This window comes from Rattus norvegicus, chromosome 13 (genome assembly GCF_036323735.1).
Source record: "Rattus norvegicus strain BN/NHsdMcwi chromosome 13, GRCr8, whole genome shotgun sequence".
NCBI lineage: Eukaryota > Metazoa > Chordata > Mammalia > Rodentia > Muridae > Rattus > Rattus norvegicus.
The window spans coordinates 21,889,628-21,912,482 of record NC_086031.1 but is presented as its reverse complement, the minus strand read 5'-3'; the positions used below and the strand labels follow the sequence as shown (position 1 = coordinate 21,912,482).

The 22,855-nt window shown below is 44.6% G+C and overlaps 1 protein-coding gene across 5 annotated transcripts in view; it reads left to right on the top strand.

The window, feature by feature from the left end:
- Positions 1-22,855, top strand: part of Rnf152 (ring finger protein 152) — a 79,367-nt gene that overhangs the window by 5,518 nt on the left and 50,994 nt on the right. The window contains exon 2 of one of the 5 annotated variants that reach the window (XM_017598768.3): positions 15,495-15,665. The gene's annotated coding sequence lies outside the window, so the exon portion shown is untranslated. 5 annotated transcript variants of the gene reach the window in all.

Genomic DNA, 22,855 nt, shown 5'->3' with positions numbered 1-22,855 from the left:
TAGCTTCTGAAGTCACAGTGACTTAGCCTAATGATGTGGAGGCCACCCTTCCTGTCCAGCTTCACTTGAGCGAACAGCTTGGGAGGTCTGTCTGAGGCTAGGAGATGTGGAGTGAGCTGCTGAAGAGGCAGCTCCAGGGTTGGGCCAAGGGCAAACACAGTCTGTGTGAGAAAGAAAAAAAGCCCAATGCGACTCATCTTGAAGGACATTTGGGTTTTAAAATATATTAATCCTATGTGATCTCTCAGTGCCCTTCTGAAGTCAGTTATTCAGGTGAAGGGCACTTGTGGCAGAATTGAGTGCTCCCTGGCAACCCCTGTCACAAAGGCACAGTAGTGAGAAGGGAAAGCCTAAGAGTCGGTTCCTACACTTTCCATACATTGTAGGATTTTCCTCTCTCTGATCATAGGCATCATTTCAGATTTGAAGAAAGGCTTCGAGCAGCATACAGATGACCTGCATCTTGCGGCTTTTGAGAACCCTGATTTCATGGTAGTTACTTACAGCCACTGAGGCACGAGCAACGATTCTTTCTGAGTTAGGATGGAGTGCTGCTGGGAGCTACTGAGAGTGGAGGGGCTGAGTCTGAAAAGACACCTTTTTTACTGCTCGCATCTTGATCCTGGCATAAATAAAACCCAGCGCAGGCACTGGGCATGATGTGATCTGGACTAACCTCACACAGGTTTCCAGAGCTCATGCAGGAAGCAGTATGTCGCAGGAGGTCTTGCTGGGGGAAGCAGCAAGACGTGGAGTCTACAGGCACCAGTCCTGGATGGGGTCCTTCCTTGCTATCTCACACTCATCTATAAGGAAATGCCCCTGGCTGGCTTAGCACATGCCCAAGTATGGGTAATCACGCTGACTGTGGGGCTGCAGGACTGGTGAGATTTGCTAACAGCTTTGCTAGGCTCTGCTGACACGAAGAAGCACTTCTGTTGTGGTCCTGGCCATTCTTGGTAAAAACCCCAATATTTCCCAGCAGGGTACACTTAGCCTCGTCTTGGCCTCCTGACTTTCCTGTCCCTACTCTCCTGTAGAAAAAGAGGCCATTTTTAATGACTACTCAGTCCCTTGATACTTTTGGGTGACTCTAGTTTTCTTGTAAGGGGGGAACTTGTATTCCTGTCTCTCCTTTAGTTTTCCCTGGTTTGACCCCCAAATTCCTATCCAACCTTCATTTTGTTTTGCTCATGTGTGTGTTCATGTGTGTGCATATTGTGTGTGCACATTTATTGGATGTCAGAGGAGAGCATGTGTGTTGTTCTAAGTCTATATGGGCACCATCCACTTCATTTTTCTCAGATGAGGTCTCTCACTGGCCTAGGGTTTTCTGAGTAGGCTGGGATAGATGTCCAGCAAGTCCCTGGTCGGTATCTGCCTCTCTCTGCCTCCCTAATCTTGGGATTATAGGCACATACCACTATGCCTGATGTCTGACCTTTCTGCATGCATTTAGGAACTCAAACTCAGGTTGTCATTGCTTATGGGGCAAACATTTTACCCAATGTGCTACCTTCCAACCCCTCTAATCTTGATTTCTTTTGCTTGATTTTAAAACTCTACAGTAGCTGGGGTGGCTACTCTATAGTTTTTCCAAGGGCTTTTTGCTGCCGATATCTTGGTTCTTATACATGGCGTGGCCTCAGGTCCTTCCTTTCCTTTCTTTCCATCCCATTGCTAAAGGCTCCCTTCAGCTTTCGACTCACCACTTAACTGGGTCACTTTATCCCTTGCGATCCTTCATTGTCCCAGAGTTCTCTGCAAAACTTGCCTCTGCTCTTTCACTTCTTTCAGTCTCTTCATTCAGTCCCATTCATTTGTTCATTCAACCCTCCATTCATTCATTTTCCAAAGAGTACTTACTTCATTACTTAGGATGTGCATTTCTGTTTAATTGTTATGTCATAAAACCTTATCAAAGCTAATAAACATGAAGGGAGGTGCTTTGAAGAGATCTCCTAGGATGTCTTTTGCCAATTAGCCTCATCTGTCCAAAACCCCAGTGCATGAGATGCTTCAGCCATTGGCCTTCTGGGAGCTGCCCAACAGTAAGATAGGGTCACCCAGGTGTACTTCTCTCCAAAGGGCCACAGCAACTTAGATGTGCAGGATATCTTTCTTCAAAAACATCTACAATGTGTGGACTGGATGTGTCTGACTCCACTTGGTGTTTGCCACTGTGTCTATACACAGGGAGTAATCGATAAGTACTTTATTGTTGGTCAATCTTTGACAACATAGGAACTGATTTTGACCTACCATGATGAATGGATTACAGACACTTTGTCCTGCGTTCCTAAAGGAGGTTAGAGAGAGGTTCATTTCTGAAGGCGTGCTCTCACTGTACTAATAATGATTAAATATTGAGTTAAATTTGATTAGCAGGCTATCCCGAGTATACTAATATGTTTGAAAGGTGAAAATTCTCATTGTGAGACATCTTAGAAAATTGTGGTTTTTTTCAACCTTTGTGTTACTGTTAGCTACAAAATCAACCAGTCAACTAACCAATCAGTCACTCTCCTCCTTGGTCACATTACAAGCCACACCAGGACTTCTCATCTCACAGACTACCAGGCATACAAACGGTGATGGTTTTTGATGGACTGAGTACCACAGCTAAGCACCTCATCCCCTCTCAGAATTAACCTTTGTGTCACCTGACTTCTCTGGATTCTAGGATACTCATTCACATGGCTTATTGTTGTGGAGAATGGTATTAACATGGAGGGCAATGTGTTCAACTGCTGGGCAAAGCTGGGCAGGAATACATTCATACAAACTCACTCTCAGTTTGAAGGGTAGAGAATGGTGCTGAGATAAATGTCTCAAAGCCAGTTTGTGATGTGATGGTCTTTGGCAGTTGTGGCAGTTGCAAATTGGTTTCTTTTCAGGATAGTGTGAGATTAAAAATGGTTACTAGACAATGGGAGCTAGACAATGTGGTGCTTGCCTTTAGTCTCAGTACTTGTTTTTTTTCCCCTCTCTCTTCTCCCTTCCTCCCTCTTCTCTTCCCTCCCTCCCCTTCCCTTCCTTCCTCCCTTCTTCCTTTCCTCCTCCTCTCTTCTCTTTCTTCTCTTTTTCTCTCACCTTCTTTCCTTCTTTTCTTTTTTCATGAAATAAGGTCCTCAAGAGTCCACACTGGCCCTAAACTTGATATATAGCTAAAGATGACCTTGGACTCCTGTTCTTTTCTACCTTCCAACCGCTGGCGTTATAGGTGTATACTACCTTGCCAAATTTATTTAAATGTTTTATGATTTGGCCACTGAACCAAGGGAGGTAGAGGCAACAGGATCAGGAGTTCAAGATCAGCCCCAGTTACTTAGTGAGTAGCCTGCATTACAAGAAACTATCAAAGTAATAATTACCATCACAACAAACTATAACAGAACAACACAGTCAAACCAACCAGACAAACACTAGGTAGGAGCATATAGGGAAATTTGTGTGCTTTGGAGGGTTTGACCTTTGTTGCATGAAGTTTGCTGCCTGCTTAGTTGAGTGGCAGATGGCTTACTTTTCTAGGGAGGGCCAGCCTTACCTGGATTGAATGCCCTCTATCAACTCCTGCCCCATGATCTAGCACTTCAGAAACCCCGAGGTAGGATCCCTCTAGTGAAATATAACTAGTATTTGAAACATTGAACTCCAGTGGATCAGCCACGTTTTGCATAAATAATTACATTTATTTAAATATTGGATGTCTGTTAGTTACCGGATACTATTCCAACACAGCTCTTTATGTTGTTCCAGTTTTATGTGTATACTTAGTGCAAAGTATTTTTGTAAAGACAAAGGTGAAGAGGAAGAGAATAGAAGAAACGTGTCTAACACTATTCTCCCAATTCTTGATTTCTTCCCATGGTCCTATTCTATGAAGTAGTTTGAAACATGGAATTTTAAAGTATGGTGACATTGAGCTTGACCTTGAGAGACTAAGATCTGATTGAGAACGGTTTCTCCATCTTCCCCTTCTTGAGTTGCTGTGAAATCAGACACAGAGAGAGAATATTGAGAGATTGTGTAACACTCCATGCATGCAGTAAGACTGAATAAATGGTGGCTATTATTCTCCGATTTTATTCTGCATCTGCCACCTGCCAGTGGACGAGTCTGGTCTAACCAGTAGGTGAGCTAGCCTGGTTGATGACCGCCCCCAGTAATGATAGTTGCCGTGTTTACAAAAGGATTCCCTTTGTCCTTCATTGTCCATGAGACCTTGGGATTGAAATATCAGAGCGTGTTCATGACGTCTTTCTTAAGTGGTTTGTAGTTTCAAAAGAACTGCTTCTCAGGCGGAAGCTGGAGCCAGCCAGAAGCAGCTGGAAATAACAAGTCCACAAAGAGGTTGAGGAAACTAGGAGCTGCCCAAGCTCACTTAGGACACTGGCTCCGTTCTCCTGCAGGACCACGTGCCAATTGAAGTGAAGGACAGCCCAGAATGATCTTGTACGAGTTGTTAGAGGTGGGGCTTGGGCTTGCAGCCTTAGCCAGGCTCTTATCATCCTTGGTCAGTTAAACAGCTAAGCAACCAGGGATAGAGAGATGGCTCAGCCATTAGGAGCACTTGCTGCTCTTACAGAGGACCCAGTTTTAGTTCCCAGCACCCACATGGCAGCTCACAACCATTGGTTACTGCTCCAGGGGATTCAATGCTTCTGATCGCCATGAACACCAGCCACATTGGCATACATACATACATGCAGGCAACCACTAATACACATGTAAAGTAAATAAGCCTTTTTTTTTTTTTTTTTTTTTTAGAGACAAGCAACAGTGAAAAGCAGAGGAAAAGGATTTTATTCACTGTGGGGTCAGACATCGAGGCCCAGTGACTCCAAAGTCTATCCTTAGGGTGCTGACATGAGATTGAGGTTCAGAGAGAGGACAGAGGTGTGGACAATCAGGCAGTCCCAGTCAGGGTGTGGTCCCCCCTGTCACTGACCCATCACATGCCTCTCCTGCAATGTGCTCTGACAGGTTGTCAGCACTGTGTGAAATCTTTTCCTGGGAGACAAGTGCTGAACCCAGATGTCAGCGTTTTCCTTACCAAGGTGGTGTGATAATCTTAGGGACATGGCAATGCCTTGGGACTACTGTTTCAGTGCTCGGATAGCCAAAGGCAGGGCCCGAGTCATTTTGTACAATATCTTCACTCTTGTCATAACTTCATCAATCTGCCCCTCTCCTGGGGTAAGGTTTCCTGTACAGAGAGTTTGTCCCAAGTTTGTCCAGTACAGAGGAACACCTAGGTGCTGAAACTCCATTTTAAGCTAAACAGTAACAAGAAAACTGAGAGAAATCGCCTGTCTATGTAGAAGTCTTGCTTTGTCTTATGACTCTTGTTTGCCATCCGGTAGCAGACATGGTGAGCATTCAGATGCTCAGGCATGAGAAAGGAGAAGGAGAAGGAGGAAGGGGTTAGGCTAAGAGGCAGAAAAGGTAGTCTGACTGTGTTAGCTCCCTTGCTTAGGAGTCTACACTGTAGAATGGATTTTTTTCTCTTGCCATTGCTGTTTTAAAGAAAACACTCTTTAATGAAGACAAAGAAAGCAGGCAATATAATAAATATATAAATATACACTAGACATATAAATCCAATGAGCTGTTTCAGAAATAGCCCTTAACAGTGGCTGCTGCTGAGTCTGTCCAGGCTGTTGTCCAAGGCTAGGAACACAGGAGGCACTTGGTGAAGACTTGTTGGATTCAATCCATTCTTTAGAAAACACTTAGAGGGCCATGCAGGGAAGGGTAGATTGTCTTAAACCTGAGGTCCAGGTCAGGCTGCATTGCTAAGCATTGTCAGTGTTGATCCAGGCCATGCTGAGTTTCTGGTAATTCGAGGGTTTGTATCTGGGGGGACTCTGCTGTCTTGCCGCAGTGGCATCTGGGGTACGTTTATATAGGAGCCTCTGTTCTTGCTTTTTTTTCTTAGGGAAATCATACAACCCCATCAGACAATCGAATTGCCTTGTCTTTTGTTTGATGCTTAGATGTTTCTGGAACATGCCCAATGTTATAAACATGACAGAAGCGTGGGCTGGTCTGGGGATGCTGTGTACACCAGACTTAGTGCTTTCTTCTCAAGGATTCCAGACAGATCTCGTGATTCATCTAGTATGGCACCTGGGGGGAGGGAAGGGAATCAGGCCTGGCTCCACACTCTAGTGTCTCTTGGAAGGAAACTGCTAAGACCTTTAGTCCCACAGATTTTCCTGGTATATACCCAATGCCTCGGATGATAACCTCCACATTCACTTTCTTCTTGGGAAGAGCAGTTGTTCATCCAAGTCTACTGTGTTGTTGCAAGCAGAGTGTGCGGCAGATTGCCAGTCACTGTAGTTTGTTGGTTGTCTCTTCTGTAACCTTCATGCATGCACCATGGGAGGTACTTGTAAGGCCTGGGTGCCATTTTCCCCCATGGAATCATCATTCCCACTCAAACCCCATGTTGACTGTGTGTTGAGGAAGTGGTTTTTTTTTTTTTTTTTCATTTTCTGTTGGCAAAGAACTTGCCAGGGTAAGGGGAGTCTGGGGTGAACAGAGTGTGTTCAGTAAATAGCCTTTCTAATGTAAAAATGCTCAATGCTCGTTTGCTTGCTAGTTTACTTTTCTTTCCAACAGTAGAGCCACATCTATTAAGATTAACTGCTCATCTACCCCTAGGTTTTATAACAAAGTAGTAACTAAGGTATTTGGGAATTATGTCCTAAGGCAGTCACACTGCCCTACAAGGTGTTTGTTAATTTGGCACAGAAAATGTCTTCACTAAAAAGAAAAAAAAAACTATGTTGGTTTTAGATTCTGTTTCACCCGATTGTAGAGCCTGCCCTTGGAGAGGTCCAAAGTTTCTTTATTGAATCCTATAGAATGACATTCCTTCATGGCCATATTCCCTCATGGTCACATCTAGTCTGAGTTAGCCAGTGGTGCTTGATTTGGTTTTTCTTTGATTCCATATGGAGTGGCACCCCAAGGTTCTGTTACCCACTTTCCTGAAGGCCAGTGTGGCTTTATCTAGACCTTTAGTTGACTACTTGTCATCTAGAATCCTTCCTGCTCGCGCGTGCTCTCTCTCTCTCCTGTCCTGTGGCCTCTCAAGGCCTCTTCTTTTATTTTCCCCTTGAGATTCTGACTTGCAAAGAAACAAATTCCTTCCTTTTATGCTGGGTAACTGATGGTAGTCAATATAATCTATAGTGCTTAGACGTTAAATAGACTTTTTCCACCCTACTTATCATAGACAGGTAGAAAGACAATGATTGGAAGAGGAAGAGTGACAAAAGTCAAGATGGGGGTGAGGATATTCCTAGAAATAATGTTTTTTAAAAGTTCGATTTTAATTGTCAAGTCAGAAAAACCTGCTGTGTTTGTGGTGATTTCAACTTTATATTACAAGTATCTTGCTCAAAGCACATTGAAATTATCCACTGATAATGTCCACCAACTGGCATTGTAGGCTATCATATTTTTTTCCTAAACATGTAGAGTTATAAAATGTATTTCATAAAGACCAAGAGATGATGAAGGCGGTCACCTACAGCACAAGTGTGACAGTTTGTGTCTATTCTACACTCCAGGCACGTTGGGTTTTAAGTACCTGAAGTTTGTCTGGGAGGCTAGAACTTGGAAAAGTCAAGTGACTTGGCCCATGATACATGGCAGATTTATACCAGAGCAGGTTATGACCATGAGTGATGTGTTATATCTGTCCCCCTTTGTGTGTGTGTGTGTGTGTGTGTGTGTGTGTGTGTGTGTGTATGTGTGTGTGCAGGTATATGTGTGTATACGTGGGTATGTGTGGACATCAGAGGATAATCTCAAGTGTTGCTTTTCAGATGGTATCCATCTTTGTTTTCTGTTTGTTTTGTTTTGAGATAGTGGGCTGGCCAGTTAGCAAGCCTCAGGGACTCACCTTATCACTAGGCCCCAAGCTCTGGGATTTCCAGTGTACACCATACCTGGCTTCTTATTGCCCATTCTGGAGATTTGACTCTAGTTCTTGTTGCCTGTGAGGACAACTCTCACACTATCACCTGGGCTATCTCCACAGCTCTCACCTATCCAAACCAGTGTGTACCATACTCAAAACTGGGATGACAGATTAGAAAGGGAAATTCCTTAAACGATGCCACACAGTTTGGTAAGGGTCAGAGCTCCATGTGAGCCTGTCTTTGGGAACAAATGTATATGGTTTGGGTTTTCTGTTTGCTTGAATCTCTCTGCTGTCGATTCGAGGGTCATCTTTGAAACACTTGGTGATAATTCTTTCCGGAGATTAACAGTAGCTTTCACTATTAGTTGAACGTTGACTGTGCTGGGCAGTTTTTGTGACGTCTGGTGGTTTGAGCTGTTTCTACAAGGCCCATTTTCTGAAGTCAATGTTTAACGTTGTGTCAAATATTCACTCAGATGCTGGGGCCTTTCTTGAATGCTGCACCCTCACTTGTGAGCAGAAAAGCATTTTTTACAACCCTCTTCTCTTCCTGCTGCTCCCATAGCAGGAAGAAGAGTGTCTTATCCTTTGACATCTGAGTTCCTTGATTCATGGAGCTTTCTTGTGTGCTGAGGAAGAGCTGTTGGGTGTACCTCCTAGAAGCTTAGTCCCAATGTCACCCATCTACAGTTGTTCTCCCAACTCCACCTGCAGAGTCACCTTCTTTCCTCTTGGACCTCTGCATAAGGTTGTCATTCCTGCTCCTGTGTGACTTCTGTGACTGGAGGGACCTTGGCGTGTTAAGGAGTTCAGCCGCCAGAGCACACAGGTTAATGAACAGCTAGGATGTGGGTTTGCTGCGATTGATAAGTGGGAAGTGGTGATGTACTTGGGTATGGGCTTGTGTGCGACTGCAACAGACACTGCTGAGATGCCCGCTGAACTCCCAACATTTCAACAGTGGAATTGGATACTTCTTTGTTGTGAGGACACGCAACAGCTGTGGGATGCTTAGTAACGCCCCTCATTCTACCCACTACGTGCTGTTGTGTCATCTCTAGACATTAGGAGATAAAATTACCTCCAGTTGACAAGCTCTGTAATGGACCCCCTTTCGAATCTACATAGAATATAGCAATTGTTTGCCATCGTGGGATAAATCCAGACATGAGACAAAGCTCAGAGGGGGACCGCTCTCACAATTCTCTCCCTCTGACTTACTGATGAGTTGTTAAGGGTCTAAGGAGTTTTTTGAGTCCCTAGTATCTGGTAGATGTTGGATGGAAGTAGCTTGAGTCCCCAAGTGACCACGTGGAGCAGAACCCTAATACTCAGCTGCTTAGAATGCAGTGTTGAGCAGGGATAAGCCAAGCTTGCTTGAGGCTCCCGAGATGGGGCACTTGCATTGATGGTCCTCACACCCCATGACTAACCTTCCCTGGCACTTTGGATGAAGGGACCTAGCTGAAGCGTCTGGATCAGCAGTTCAGGTATGAGGGAAGTAGGGATTCCAGCCATCATAGGACAAAGGTCAGAGTTTTCTGTTTGTTTTAGCCTATCAGTCTTCTTGCTGTAATTTTTATAATTTCCATGTTCTGTCTAAAGTTAAGACGTAAAATGAGTTTGTTATTTCCACCACTGTAATCATTTGAATCGGAGACTAGCCAGTACTGAAGTATATGGACTGAGTAAAAAGGTAATAAAGTACTGTTTACTGGCTGTTTTGATCTTGCCCTGTGTGTATAAGTCTGTAGCTTGCGATGGAGTTGAGACAGTTGTGGCGGTGTGCGTTTAATGTATTTTAACATTTTGGGGGAAGGGGAATAACAGATGTTGATGCCCTGCAGTTATGGCTGTTAACCACACCATTAATAAATGAATCCCTATCATATGAGCATCTTTGAAGCAGACTCTTCTGTACTAAGTCAAGCTAAATGATATGGATTAAAAATCCGGACCCAGAAGCTCGATTATCAGACTGAATTCATTGTACAGTTCCTAGATTCTTTTATAGCAATTATTTGTGTTTGTCTTTATATAGAATTACTGGCCAAAATATGTAAGTCAAATGGTTTCCTTGGGTGCCCATTGGATGACAACAATGGCCTGTTCATAGGAGACAATGGTTATTTGTGTCCCAGCCTTTTGGTTGCTGAAAGCTTTCTTGTCGCGCGCCCAATGTCCCGCCAGCAAGAACGACGCGCGGCAACAGGATTCTTCTGCGAGCAAGCCTTTACTGTGTTACAGCTCTTCTTAGTGTTACAGCTCTCTTAGTGTTACAGCTCTCTTGAACAGGGACCCCGAGCAGCAAAATCGCTCGGCTTATATAGACAACAGTATGCTAATTATCTCTCAGGGATTGGTGGGGCTTGGATCACCCCACTACTTGTCCTCCAGGGATTGGCGGAGAATGAATCACCTCATTAGCATATTAACGGTCAACTAACACCTGGTGCATAAACCGCACATGTGCAGTACCGCTGTTCACCACTAGGGGGAGCCCTAGCAAGGGGACAAGCCTGCACATGCGCAGTAAGTCGTTTATATCCAGACAAGGCTGGATGTCGGCGCCATCTTTGTTTCGCCGCGCCGCTCTCTACATCTCCCCCTTTTTTGTTTAATAAAATGACTGGTCTAGATCTGGGTGTCACGTCAATCTTGTCATTGCTCCTGTCTTAGGTCGTTCTCATCCAAACTCGGCCTTACCCGTCATAGAGTTACCCTATCGCCACCGGGCCCCGTGTCTTAGGCTGGTCTGAGTTCGAGGAAAGTTGCCCATCCCTGGATACAATGACTCCACATGACTGTGACAAAAATGATCTAGGGCGAACTCTTGATCTTTCAAAGAGGCCAGCCATATGTTGGGAGAAGTACCCTTTTTAATGGTGGTCATAGCCTGGTAAACAACCATTTTGTGTCTGGCATGTTCTCTTTTTAAACAGCCAATAAGCCAGAGACCTACTCCGCATCCCAGGAGGACAATAGCTCCCCGGGACAAACATGCTTGCCCACTCCTTGAAAAGGGAGAAAGCATTGGTAATCCATGAGGTAAAGTCTTCAACTGTGATGGGGTCCAGCCTAGTGCTGTTGAGGACAGCAATCTGCATCAGCAATTGTCTTGATAGTTGCTCTGCTTTCATGGACCAGTTTCCTTTCAGATAATTTGAGATTTCTTTGCTCTGTTGAGAATGCTGAGAAAAGTTATTTCGCAAAGGAGTAATGCATAAACCTCTAAGGGAGGAAACGCAAGACAGCTGTGTCATATGATACAGTGCTTCAATTTGTTCTTGAACTAAATCTATCCTTTGATTGGCTAATAGAAGGCCAGATGCCAAATGGGTATTAAATTCTTTTTGTATCTCTAGCGCCACTGCAGTTCTGATTGACAGTCTCAGCTGTCTGTATTTGATTGGTCATAGCGATTGCAGCTATGGTAGCTGCGGCAGCAGACAGCACAATGGCTGAAATTATGGCTGCCATAATTCCAAAATCCCTTTTGGCTTTCAGCAAATTAAGAATAGGAAAGCTATCTGGGTTTGCCTCCACTGGGATTGGCACAAAGGAGGGAATCTTAACCATCACTGCGGTGTCATTAGTGCCATCCCAGCATTCAGCTAAATAGCAGACTACATCAGAGCTATTACAATTTAAAGCACCACTGCTTACATTAGTGCTTATCAGAAAAAAGGTGATATAGCACATACTGAAGTACTAGTGGCAGTATTATTTACCAAGAGGTTATTATATTGAATATCGATCAACTTGGTATCACCTTTTTCTGGTAGCTGAAACATTATACAGCACGAAGTTCTCTCCCATCAACCTAGCAAAGGGGGTCAGGGATGTATATGCCCCTTGCTCATTGGACAGCACCCATTGAAACCAAGACCAGAGATTATGCTTGCCAGTCTTATTCTCAAAACAGAATTGCTATGAACTGGCATGGGTACTGGCCAGGATCTGGCAATAGCCCACAGGGTGAGCGAATTAACCTGTATTACCATTCCCAGTAATAATAGTAGGGTTCATAGTCTCATCTTCAGGAAGAGCAGAAGGCAATTTTCATGTCAAACGCTCAGGTACCCAAATTGGATTTTCTTGATTCTGCGGAAAAACACAAATCGCTCCCCTAGATCTCGAAATCACAGGATCTGGGCCATGTCATTCATCAGTTAAGACATCCTTCCACTTTACTTCTGCATTAGTTATAGGTGTAGTAGCAGCATGGCGATCCGCAGCAGAGTGGCCATGCGCATCCAAAATTAAGAAATTTAGAGTAAATAGAGCTAAAGAAAGTTGTTCTTTTGGTGTTCGGCTGTTGGCAATCCCCTCTTTTTGTTTTTGTATAAGCTCTTTTAAGGTACGATGTACTCTTTCCACAATTCCTTGACCCTGGGGATTGTATGGTAAGCCTGTAGTATGACCGACCTGCATTGTCTGGCAAAATGCCTGAAAGAACTTTGCAGTGTAGGCAGGCCCATTGTCTGTCTTGAGACTATCAGGCTTTCCCCAGGCTGCCCATGCCTCTAAGCAATGGCTAATGGCATTACGAGCCTTTTCACCAGTCATCAGAGTAGCGTGTATAATACCGGAACAGGTATCAACAGAAACATGAGCATATTTTAAATTTTACCAGTTTTATGTCAACTTTCTGTTATCAATGTTACATTTTTTTAAACCATATCCAATAACTTAAAAGCCAATAGTCCATAACTAAGGCATGTAGAGAATATTTATACATTTAAAACCAGTCAGAAAACAAAATTGAAGTGGCTACACATATCTTAGCTACAGGTGCAAGGCTCCAAGGGCTGATTGAAACTGCTTTTTTAAGAGAAGCACCTTGTCACTTGCTAAATCTCCTTGAGACCAGGAATCCAAGTAGGCACACTCAAATTTATCTTTTTGTTTGATTCTCCTGAATAAATTTTCAGGCGGTCTACCTCTATCAAATCTGATCAGTATGACTCTGTGAGGTTTCCAGAGCCTAATCACATACCTAGCAATAGCCTCAACTTGAGCCACAACAAAAGCTGCACTGACCCCATTTTTTATCTTTGCCTTCTCTCTGTTCCTTTTATCTCCTTTTCTTTTCTTTTTTTCTTTCGAGACCTTTTCTCCCTCTGACATACTTTCTTGTTGCTCTGCAAGGACCCTCTGACCTGTCCTAACAGCTTCCTCACATCGTTTATCCTCTAAGCAGGCAGGGACCATTCGCCAAAGAGGTTTTGGTCCGGGCTTAAGCTTGCTGTCTGTGGCTTCTCTATCCCACACAAAGAAAAAAAGAAACAAAATTACAAGCCTTGCCCACAAAGGATCCATAACTTTAGGTTTCTTCACAGTGGCTCTCCACCTAGGCCCATATCTTTCTTCCTCATATATGGCTGCCTCTTCCTCTAATTCCTCCTCCTCCGACTCTGATAACTCTTGCTCAGAGTCACTGCCAGCCAGTTCTAAGGCTTCTAATTCTTTTAATGGATACAAAGTATCCTCTCCGGATGACTTGTACTTGGACCTCCTGGGTACGCCTATTTTTTCCTCCAGCGGCATTTCTTCCGCCTTTTGTATCTCTTTCACTTTTGTTTTAGTAACCTTTTTCTTTTTGCATGCTCCTAATTTCTCACTCTGCTCCGTTTCTGACATGCTCTCTTGAATGTTCTGTCCTGCCTTGACTATGTCCTCACATTTTAACACAACTAGTAAGAAGACAACAGTCACTATAAAAACGAGCAACAATCCCTCCATGGCAAGACTAAATCCAAAAAGGGGCATGCCTCTCGGAGCTTGCCTTTTAATTTACCTTCTCGCAGTTCTGAATCCTCTTCAGCACACTGAAGGGTCCCCTAGGCACCGGCGATGTTGGTTCCTGGGTTTCGGCACCACTTGTCGCGCGCCCAATGTCCCGCCAGCAAGAACGACGCGCGGCAACAGGATTCTTCTGCGAGCAAGCCTTTACTGTGTTACAGCTCTTCTTAGTGTTACAGCTCTCTTAGTGTTACAGCTCTCTTGAACAGGGACCCCGAGCAGCAAAATCGCTCGGCTTATATAGACAACAGTATGCTAATTATCTCTCAGGGATTGGTGGGGCTTGGATCACCCCACTACTTGTCCTCCAGGGATTGGCGGAGAATGAATCACCTCATTAGCATATTAACGGTCAACTAACACCTGGTGTATAAACCGCACATGTGCAGTACCGCTGTTGACCACTAGAGGGAGCCCTAGCAAGGGGACAAGCCTGCACATGCGCAGTAAGTCGTTTATATCCAGACAAGGCTGGATGTCGGCGCCATCTTTGTTTCGCCGCGCCGCTCTCTACACTTTCTGTTTGCTTGACTCATGTGACTGCTCTGTGGCACAGGAGTCAGTCCATTCTACAGAGGCCACTCCAGTGCATTTTACCTTCCCCATCCGTCACGTCTTTGCCCGGCTACAGAGTCTTGACAAGACAGTGAAGTCTCTTTCTAGCAACAATTCTGCTAGAATTCAACCTACCCAATGCCTGTGTTTATCCATGGGAAACATTTCCACCACAGTGGAGTAAAAATAGCTAACAGCAGTGGTACCAGTTACATGTGAAGCTCTGTGTCTAAACGTCACAACAGTCCTACAGGGAAAGGTCGAAGGCTGTGCTAGGAGCACTGATGGACAAATGAGCGAAGTCAGGTGTAGAGGTTAAATAGGTCTCCTGTGGTCACAGAGTTGGTCTTAGACCCCGAAGGCATTAGCTGTGGAGTTGGTGCTGCTGTTGGAGAATGCTGTCCAGCCTCTTCGCTCTGTCCAGAGATCTGGAACTTCCTCTCTTTAACCGATACCTGTGTGTGGTGATTGAGGCATTCTTACTATTGCTGCTTCATTTACATGTGGGCGTGAGTTTCCTAACATGGCTGGTGCTTCTTGTGTTTATTTATTCATTCCATAACGTTTCTCGTCCGGAGGTCCAAAGTTAGCAGGGTGGTTTGGTTGTTTCATTGCAAATGCCAGGTGGAACTGGATGAAACGATGCCTGAGTTTGGGATGGTGCTGGGGGATGACTTCCTGCCAGAGGATCTGGGGAAGGCTTTGAGAAAAGGATGTATCAATATCCTTCTAAGACCCAGTTGTTGGGAGGTGGAGAAGGTGTTTCTGGGGCAGTGAGAAAATCAACAGCAGCAGGGAGACCGGAGAGGGTATGTCTTATCCACTGGAAGGCAAATGGTCCGAATGGCTGGAGCAGGGAGGATGCCGTAGAGATGTCTGAGAACTGAGGGGGATGGCTGGGGACAGGGCCTCCATACTTACTTGGCAAGAAGACATGTTTCGCATCAGGAGGAGGAAGTAAGCATGAAGTGGTTTACAGATGACAAATCCAACAGTGTTCCTCAAGAACTGAAGCACAGGTATGGAGATGAGGATAGTTGAGGCTCACAGAAAATACAGCGCTGGCCTGAGCTCAGGAGAGAGCAGCAAGTGCTGGTCAGGTGCATGAATGCCCCAGGTTTCAGGTGAAATTCATAGGGTTTTGGAGTATGGCCCAATGGTACGAAGCAGTTGAATAGATTTTTTTTTTCAGTCAGAGTTCCTGAATGAATGTTGCTGACAAATTCCAGTTAAGGACCAGATTTAGAGAAATCAACGTTGACCTTGGAAACACATTGGATAAAGAGGTCAGCTGGACTTGTGGGAATCCCATCTCTCAATGGCCACATGACTGGAGCTGAACCACATTGCCCACAGTGAAAAGGTATCCCCGGAAAGTTGTTCTTAGAAGGACACCGGTCAAAGGTCAGAACACTGACAGGAACAAAGGAGAAAATGTTTGTTGTTTCGTAGTTTTTTTAAGAGCATATTTACATGTACTGAAATGAATGATGCATGTTAAAGTTATAGATAGCTTAGTTTATATTTATTGCTTCCAAATTGATTATGATTTCTTCTGGAGCTAAACTACTTAAGATATTTTCTGCACTATGCATAAGATTAGTTCTTGTGGAAGCCTGCTTGGACCATAGGGGATTTGTTAACAGGTCGTCTTTCCACACAAACTGGTTAAGTCCCCAGACGACGCCTGAGGGTGCCTTCGGAGCCCTTTGCTCCTTATTCTCTATCTTATTCACATCTCTCTCCTCCCCCAGTTCTCTCTTTAGAGGCTCCTTCTGAATCCCTCTTGAGGTTCAGCTGCCTCCGCCACACTGCAGACTTTAGCATTGCCCTTCACACCCCAGCTGTTGACCAGGCAGTGACAGATGTGGGTTCTTTGAAGGTTGGGCCTGGCTGATACATTTGCACATCCCTAGCCATAACAGGTGCTTTACTGTTAAAAAGCATGAGGTACTGTATTTCTACCTAGTTTTAAATCTCCTTAAGGACTATAGTAATACCATGCTTTTTATTTTATTGTTTGTAATATTCCTTCACATTTCTTTAGATATTGTGTCTGCTGTGGTGCTGGTTGATTGACGGTTATATCACCAAGAAAATCCTTTTTTTTTATATGCACTAATTATAGCATTCTAGCTGGATATGTAGTTAGAGGTATAATGTGTTGATTATTACCACTAGCTTAGTTAATGTGTTTACTACTTAAATGACATTGGTATGTGGACTTGCCTTCCTCTCCTGTGTGTGTGTGTGTGTGTGTGTGTGTGTGTGTGTGTGTGTGCGCGCGTGCGCATGATAGCAACTGAACCCAGGGCTTTAAGCTTGCTAAGTTGGCCCTCTATCAGTGAGTTGCTCCTTAAAACTAGCTTTTGCATAATCAAAGATTATTGTTAGGACTGTAAGAGCAGCAAATGTTGGTCTGGGAAGACAGGTCAGTCAGTAAAGTGTACTATGTGAGCATGAACCCCTGAGTCCCATCCCCAACATCCATGCAAAAAAATAGGTGATGTGACACTTGCTTTGAACTCCAGCATGGGGAGGTAGAGATGAGTAGCTGGGGTCCAAGGGTCAGCTAGTCTAGCTGAATCTGTAAGTTTCCAGCCAAGAGACACCCTGTCTCAAAAACATGGTGGATAGAGTCCTGAGAGCTGACACCTCAGGTTGACCTGTAGCCTTCCCAAACATGCACATGTCCATTCATGCAGACCCACAGCATATGTCCAACACACACACACACACACACACACACACACACACACACACACGCACGCACGCACGCACGCACGCACGCACACACACAGTTCAAATGGCAGTGGTAGTCCCAACCAGGTTTTAAATGCAGAGATTGAAAGTTTTGAATAAAAATTTAAGCAGTAAATGACTTTGATATTTGTACCTTTAGAAGTTAAAAAATAACTAACAGGCACCAAATCCCAAGCATTTGATGAAGCCCTCTAAGTATTTTCCACTTGGTTTATCTTAGTTATTTATAAGTAGTTTATCTATTTTTAAGTATTCTCATTAATTGAGAATTTCACACAATGTACTTTGGTCAGTTAACCCCCTATCCCACCTCCTTCCTGTGCACTATCCACTTCCCATACCAAACCAACTTTGAATTTTCTTCTTGATTTTGCCCCTATCATGTTCAGTTTATGTGGCCCAACTATTCTTGAGAGTGGGGCTTGCCCTGGAACATGGTCGGCCTAACAGACAACTAAAGGAAGCTGAGTTTCATGATATGAGGGAATGTAACTTCCTATGCCTTGTTTGGTTAATATCTCTGGGAAGTCTGTTCTTTTCTGCCAGGAAACAAGAGGAGAGTAGATATGGTGGAGAGGGTAGCTAGGAGAGGAACTAGGAGAGGGTGGGGGAACTGCAGTCAGAATTTATGAGAGAATAAATAAAAAAGAAATAATTAAACACTAAATAAAACTTCTACATATAAAAGGGGAGAAAAAGGAAAGGAAAGCAAACTGACTTTGCCCATTCCAGAAGTTACCAGATGCTAATAGCTCCCCAGCCAGTAATGGGATTTCGTGCCCACCTCTGCGTCAGCACACACTGGGAGTTTGTCTGGCTTGAGCTTGCACCGATCTTGTGCAACTGATCTGTTGTGTGCATTTCCTTGGTGTTATCCACCACCTCTGGCTCCTGAAATTTTTCTGTCCTCTCCTCTGTGAAGATCCCTGAGCCTCATGAGGTGGAGTGTGTGCAGACCGTTTAGGGCAAAGCACTCCACGCTCATTTATTCTCTGGACTTCGATCAGTCAAAGGTCTGTGGTAACTGCTGTGTACTGAGAGGAGCAGGTAGAAGGCACAGCAATTGCTCTGATTGTTCTAGAAAGTGGGAAAACCAAGTCTGGAAGCCCCGAATCACACCTGGAGCAGCACCAATGTGTTATCTGTTATTACGATAGCTCAGTGTTTGTAGTAGTGGGGTTAGGGAACTTGCCGTGCAAACATGAGAATTTGAGTGTGGAACCCAGCATCCACCTAAAATGTTGGGTGTGGTGGCACAGACTTGTAATCCTAGCACTGGGATGGAAAAGACCAGTGGGTCCTGGGGACTTCTTGGGCAAGCAGCCAATCGTCAGTGAACTCCATGTTCAGTGAGAAACTCCATCTCAAAAATGAGTAAAGTATAGAGGAAGATATGCATGCCGATCTCTGGCCTCTCTATGTGTGCATGTGTGTGCACATGCACGCACACACACACACACACACACACACACACACACACACACACACACACATTCATATGAAGTTTAGAGCAATTGTTGAAAAGAGCCCATGAAATGGAATGCTCTGCGAAACAAAAAAAGCTAGCCATAATCTTTACAAATTGTTTATCCATTACGGAGATGAGTTAAAAATGGGATCCTCAGAAATCTGAGGATTTTTTTTTAACCAGCCAGTCTTTGATCTAGTAATAATAGAGTTGTAATTAATTATCTTGCTGTGGCTCTTTGGTTTCTACACCAGAAATTCATCTGGAAATTATAGTGCAAAAAATAGCTGCTGGAGACATGATGGCAGTAATTACATCAACGACGTGATTGTGGAAGAACGATGAGGAGGTTATTTAGAGGGAAGTCCGCTTCAGTGCAGTAGCGAAAACCTGAATGCTGGGAGAGCTGGAGAGGGAATACGCTCAATTCTGCACTTCTGAGACATGAAGGGGCGGGGTTTCATGAATGTCTGAGAGACTGAAATTTGGATTGGCCAGGCTTAACTCAGCGTTCTCTTTTTATCTTTTTATTGACATCACTGGGTTCCTTAGCTCTGATATTGAGTTTTGATCAAATATTGTTAGTCTCTGGAGCGTCTGCACTGACCAAGGTATGACTTCGGCCTTCGGCTTTCCTGCTCTTCTGTACACTGTGATCTCCCTTACCAAAAGGCTAACGTGCTGAGAACGTTAAGAAGGCAGGCTGTCTATAATTCCTAGGCACATTGTTGCTCTTTACAACAGTTGAGAAAGCCTGAGACAGGAAGGGCTAACTTGGTAGATCAAGGACGCGGCGGGCCTCAGGTGAACTTTGAATTGTTTCTCGGAGAACAAGACATTCTATTACTGGTTCAGGAGTCCAGCCTGACCATCTGGTGGTTCAGCTTCGCAGGTCACTAGCCAGATCGCTACCTTGCAGGCTGGTGGCTGGCACCATGAGGTTTTATCCTGACTTCAGTTCGGTCCCCAGAATCCATGAGTCTATGGTGGCATGCTCCTGTAATCTCAGCATCGGGAAGGTAGAGGCAGGTGGACCAAGGAACCTCATTAGTCTCCAAGACTGAATAAATACTCAAGCTCCAGATCCCAATGAGAGACCCTGTCTCAAAAAACTAGACAGAGAGGACCTGAAGCTGACCTCTGACCTCGACATCCATGCACACTTTGGGACACACAGATACACACAATTCTTATTCATGTATTGTAGACAAGATAACATGGTTTATGATCCTGATGGGTTGAGTGCCTTCTCTGCCTCTTATCAACCCTGTGGGCCTGGCAAGCTACTCAGCCTTGATTAGGCTGGCAGAGCCTACCTGGGAGCCCAAGGCATGGCTATCACAAAGATTGGAGGTGTGGAGCTTCTCAAGATGCCTCGGCTGTGTGACTTAGTTCTCAGACTGATAGTCCAAGGTAGGAGGCGGGACAGGTCTGGGAAAAATGTAATGATGATCATGGTAGATGGAAAAATGGCAAACACTGATTCCCAGCTCAGTTTCTTTGTAGTTTTCTGTCCATGATCCCCATGCTGGAATAATAGTGGCCCATGTGAAGTGTAATCCTCACTTCTGTGAAGCCGCCATATTTCTACAGGTAAGATAAACTATGTACAAATTCTGACTTGGTTAAGGGTAAGGGCGTGGCAAGGCAGAGGAGCCTCAAAAGGAAACAGGAACACCCAAAAAGGTCAAAGATCAGCCATCGGGTGTCCCCATCCTGTCCCCATGGGCAGTTTTGCCTGGGCCACAGTCAGCTCCTTTTCATTGAGCTTGAGGTGAGGTATACAGGGTGTGGTAGGAAAATGAGGCCTGGACTCCATCTCTTTCTTGGTTAACTTTAAAAGAGACCCTCATCTTCATTCCTCATACTAAGAGAGAAAAAGTGTGGCTTGCAGCAAAACCTAAAGAGGGCAGAGTGTGGCCCGGGATGGGTTTCATGGAATTAAAGAGATCTGAAGGTTTTTCATAAGGTAAAGACATTTGGGGAGTGAGAAGACAGGTTTGGTTTCCCACCCCCTATTTTTTTCTGGGTTGAAAGAAAACTTGAGCAAGCCTGAGCTTAGAGTTTAATGAATAAATGAATAAATAAGGAACTAAAGAAGAAAATGTGGGAGATAAGACATGGAATGTCTCATGCTGCGCCTGTGTATATTGACAATGCAAAAGCTCTATCTTGGAATGCCATGGGCAATAAACCTGCTCCCCTTTCAAATGAGGGCCACGCCACAGCCATAGCAGAATCTGTTCACTGAAGTTTCTGTGCCACACACTTCAGTACCTTTGTCACCACAAGCAGAATATTGATGACAAAGGATGCATCAAATAACATTTCCATTCTTTCAAAGATTTCTTTCCAAGACAGTGATGTTTGGAAGACAAGGAATACCTTCCTAGGCATCATAAGGTCCATGGTGGTGATTCGGTGGACTTGCTCAACTCTTCTCCATGTACTGAGCTCAGTGAATGAACCTAAGTGGGCCTGAGAGACAGCTCAGTGCTCAGAGCACTGGCTGCCCTCACAGATGGTGGAGTTTGGCTCCCAGAATCTGGATAGTGACTCACACATGCTTGTAACCGGGAGATCCAATGCCCTCCTCTGGTCTCTGCAGATACTGTGTACACGTGATAAGCATGCAGGTAAACAGGCCTGCACGCGTGTGCGTGCGCGGGCATGCACACGCACACACACACACACACACCCATGAATAGAAATAACATTAAAACAGAAAGGAAAATAAAGCACTTTTATTCAGTTCTAAATGTCCTGGCTCTTGTGGTATCCTGTCCAAAACCTTCTCACCTGTGAACCTTTTGTCTTCAGGCCCTTAGGCTGAGCCAATGGATACGTGCACGCAGAGGTATTTGGCGCTTTAGTGGCTTGTTTGAGCTCCTGAGGATGGTGCTTTTCTATGTGGAGGGGAACGTGTGCGTGTATGGGCATGAGCGTGAACGAATGCATGCACCTGAGAGTTCTTGATGCTAAGCTTCCACACCTTCCATTGAAGGTGTGAGCAGGAAGTAGAACAATGCAAATTAGTTTCTACCTTACTGGAAAGTGGGACTCTTGAGTCCTAGGGATTCTACATTTAGTTGCTCCCAGTGACAGGGTCTGGTCAAGTGAAGACATGGTGTCTCTGGGTCACGTTTGTTCAGAATAGGAGTCATTTTTTCAACACCTCCCCCAAAGAGATCTTTACTGGAGACCAGTAGCACTCAGGTTCTTTCCGAGTATGGCTAGAAGGTGGATGCTGACACCTTTGGGCTCTACCTAGCTGCTATTAGGGAGAGCTTGTGTCTAAAAAAGAAAAAGTGGTAAGCAGGGAGGATGCTGAATATCAACTCAAAGCCTCACATGCAACTGCATTCCTCTACACATGCAGCAGAACTACCACATAGCACATACACACATGCATATACCTGTATACATACACATACCATCTATATGCACAGGAGATGGCGAAGATTGGGTTGGACTTTAGCTCATCCTACTGAAAAGGAAAGCTAGAAAATTTGTAGAATGCCCAAGATTACCTGTAACATGCCAGCGTGCTGCAACTTTTCCTAAACCTCAACTATCTATGAAAATACCTGTGTTTCTACAAGGCGCCCTCAGTTTGAGACCCCACTGGAGAGGGGCTCCTGAGAGCTCACTGCTGTGAAGCATGTGGCTACTGTGGGCCTCGTCATGAAGTTGCCTTTGCCACCCTGTTGCTGTTGTGTTGATAGCTTCCCTGTGTACTGGACTCTGCAGCATGTCTGCTGTGCTTTTAGAATTTTTCCTTCACTTAGGACTTCGTAGTTCCTTCTTGAGCCTGTGCCTGCTGGACCTAGTAGCCCCGGTGGCTGCCTAGAGGCTCTGTAGGGTCAACTGAGAAGCAACTGGGCCAGACCTAACTAATGTGTCTTGTTCTCTGAGCTAGTTCTGGACAAAGGAAATTGTTCTTGAAACTTTGACTAAACCAGGAGGAAAGAAGTATTCAAGGCTGAAAAAGTGGTTTCTCCTGGAAGAAATGCCCTTGCATGCCAGCCTTGCAGTCAGCAGCTTGTCCTGTCACCTTGGAATGTGTTGTGTCCACCATGTTAGGTCTTAAAAGGGTGAACAAAATTGGTCCTTTAGCTAGCATATTAGTGTAGGGTTAAATTGGCACCATAGTGGAGTTGACTTACAATGTGATATGTGTGTATTTATACCACAGTGGAGTTTCTCAGAAATCTCATGCACAGGATAGATGTGGTCAGTTGTCGGGGATCTCAGAGCCACATTTTACACTTTTAATGATGACTCTGAGCTTCAGTTCCATCTTGCCTCGCCTACTGCATTGC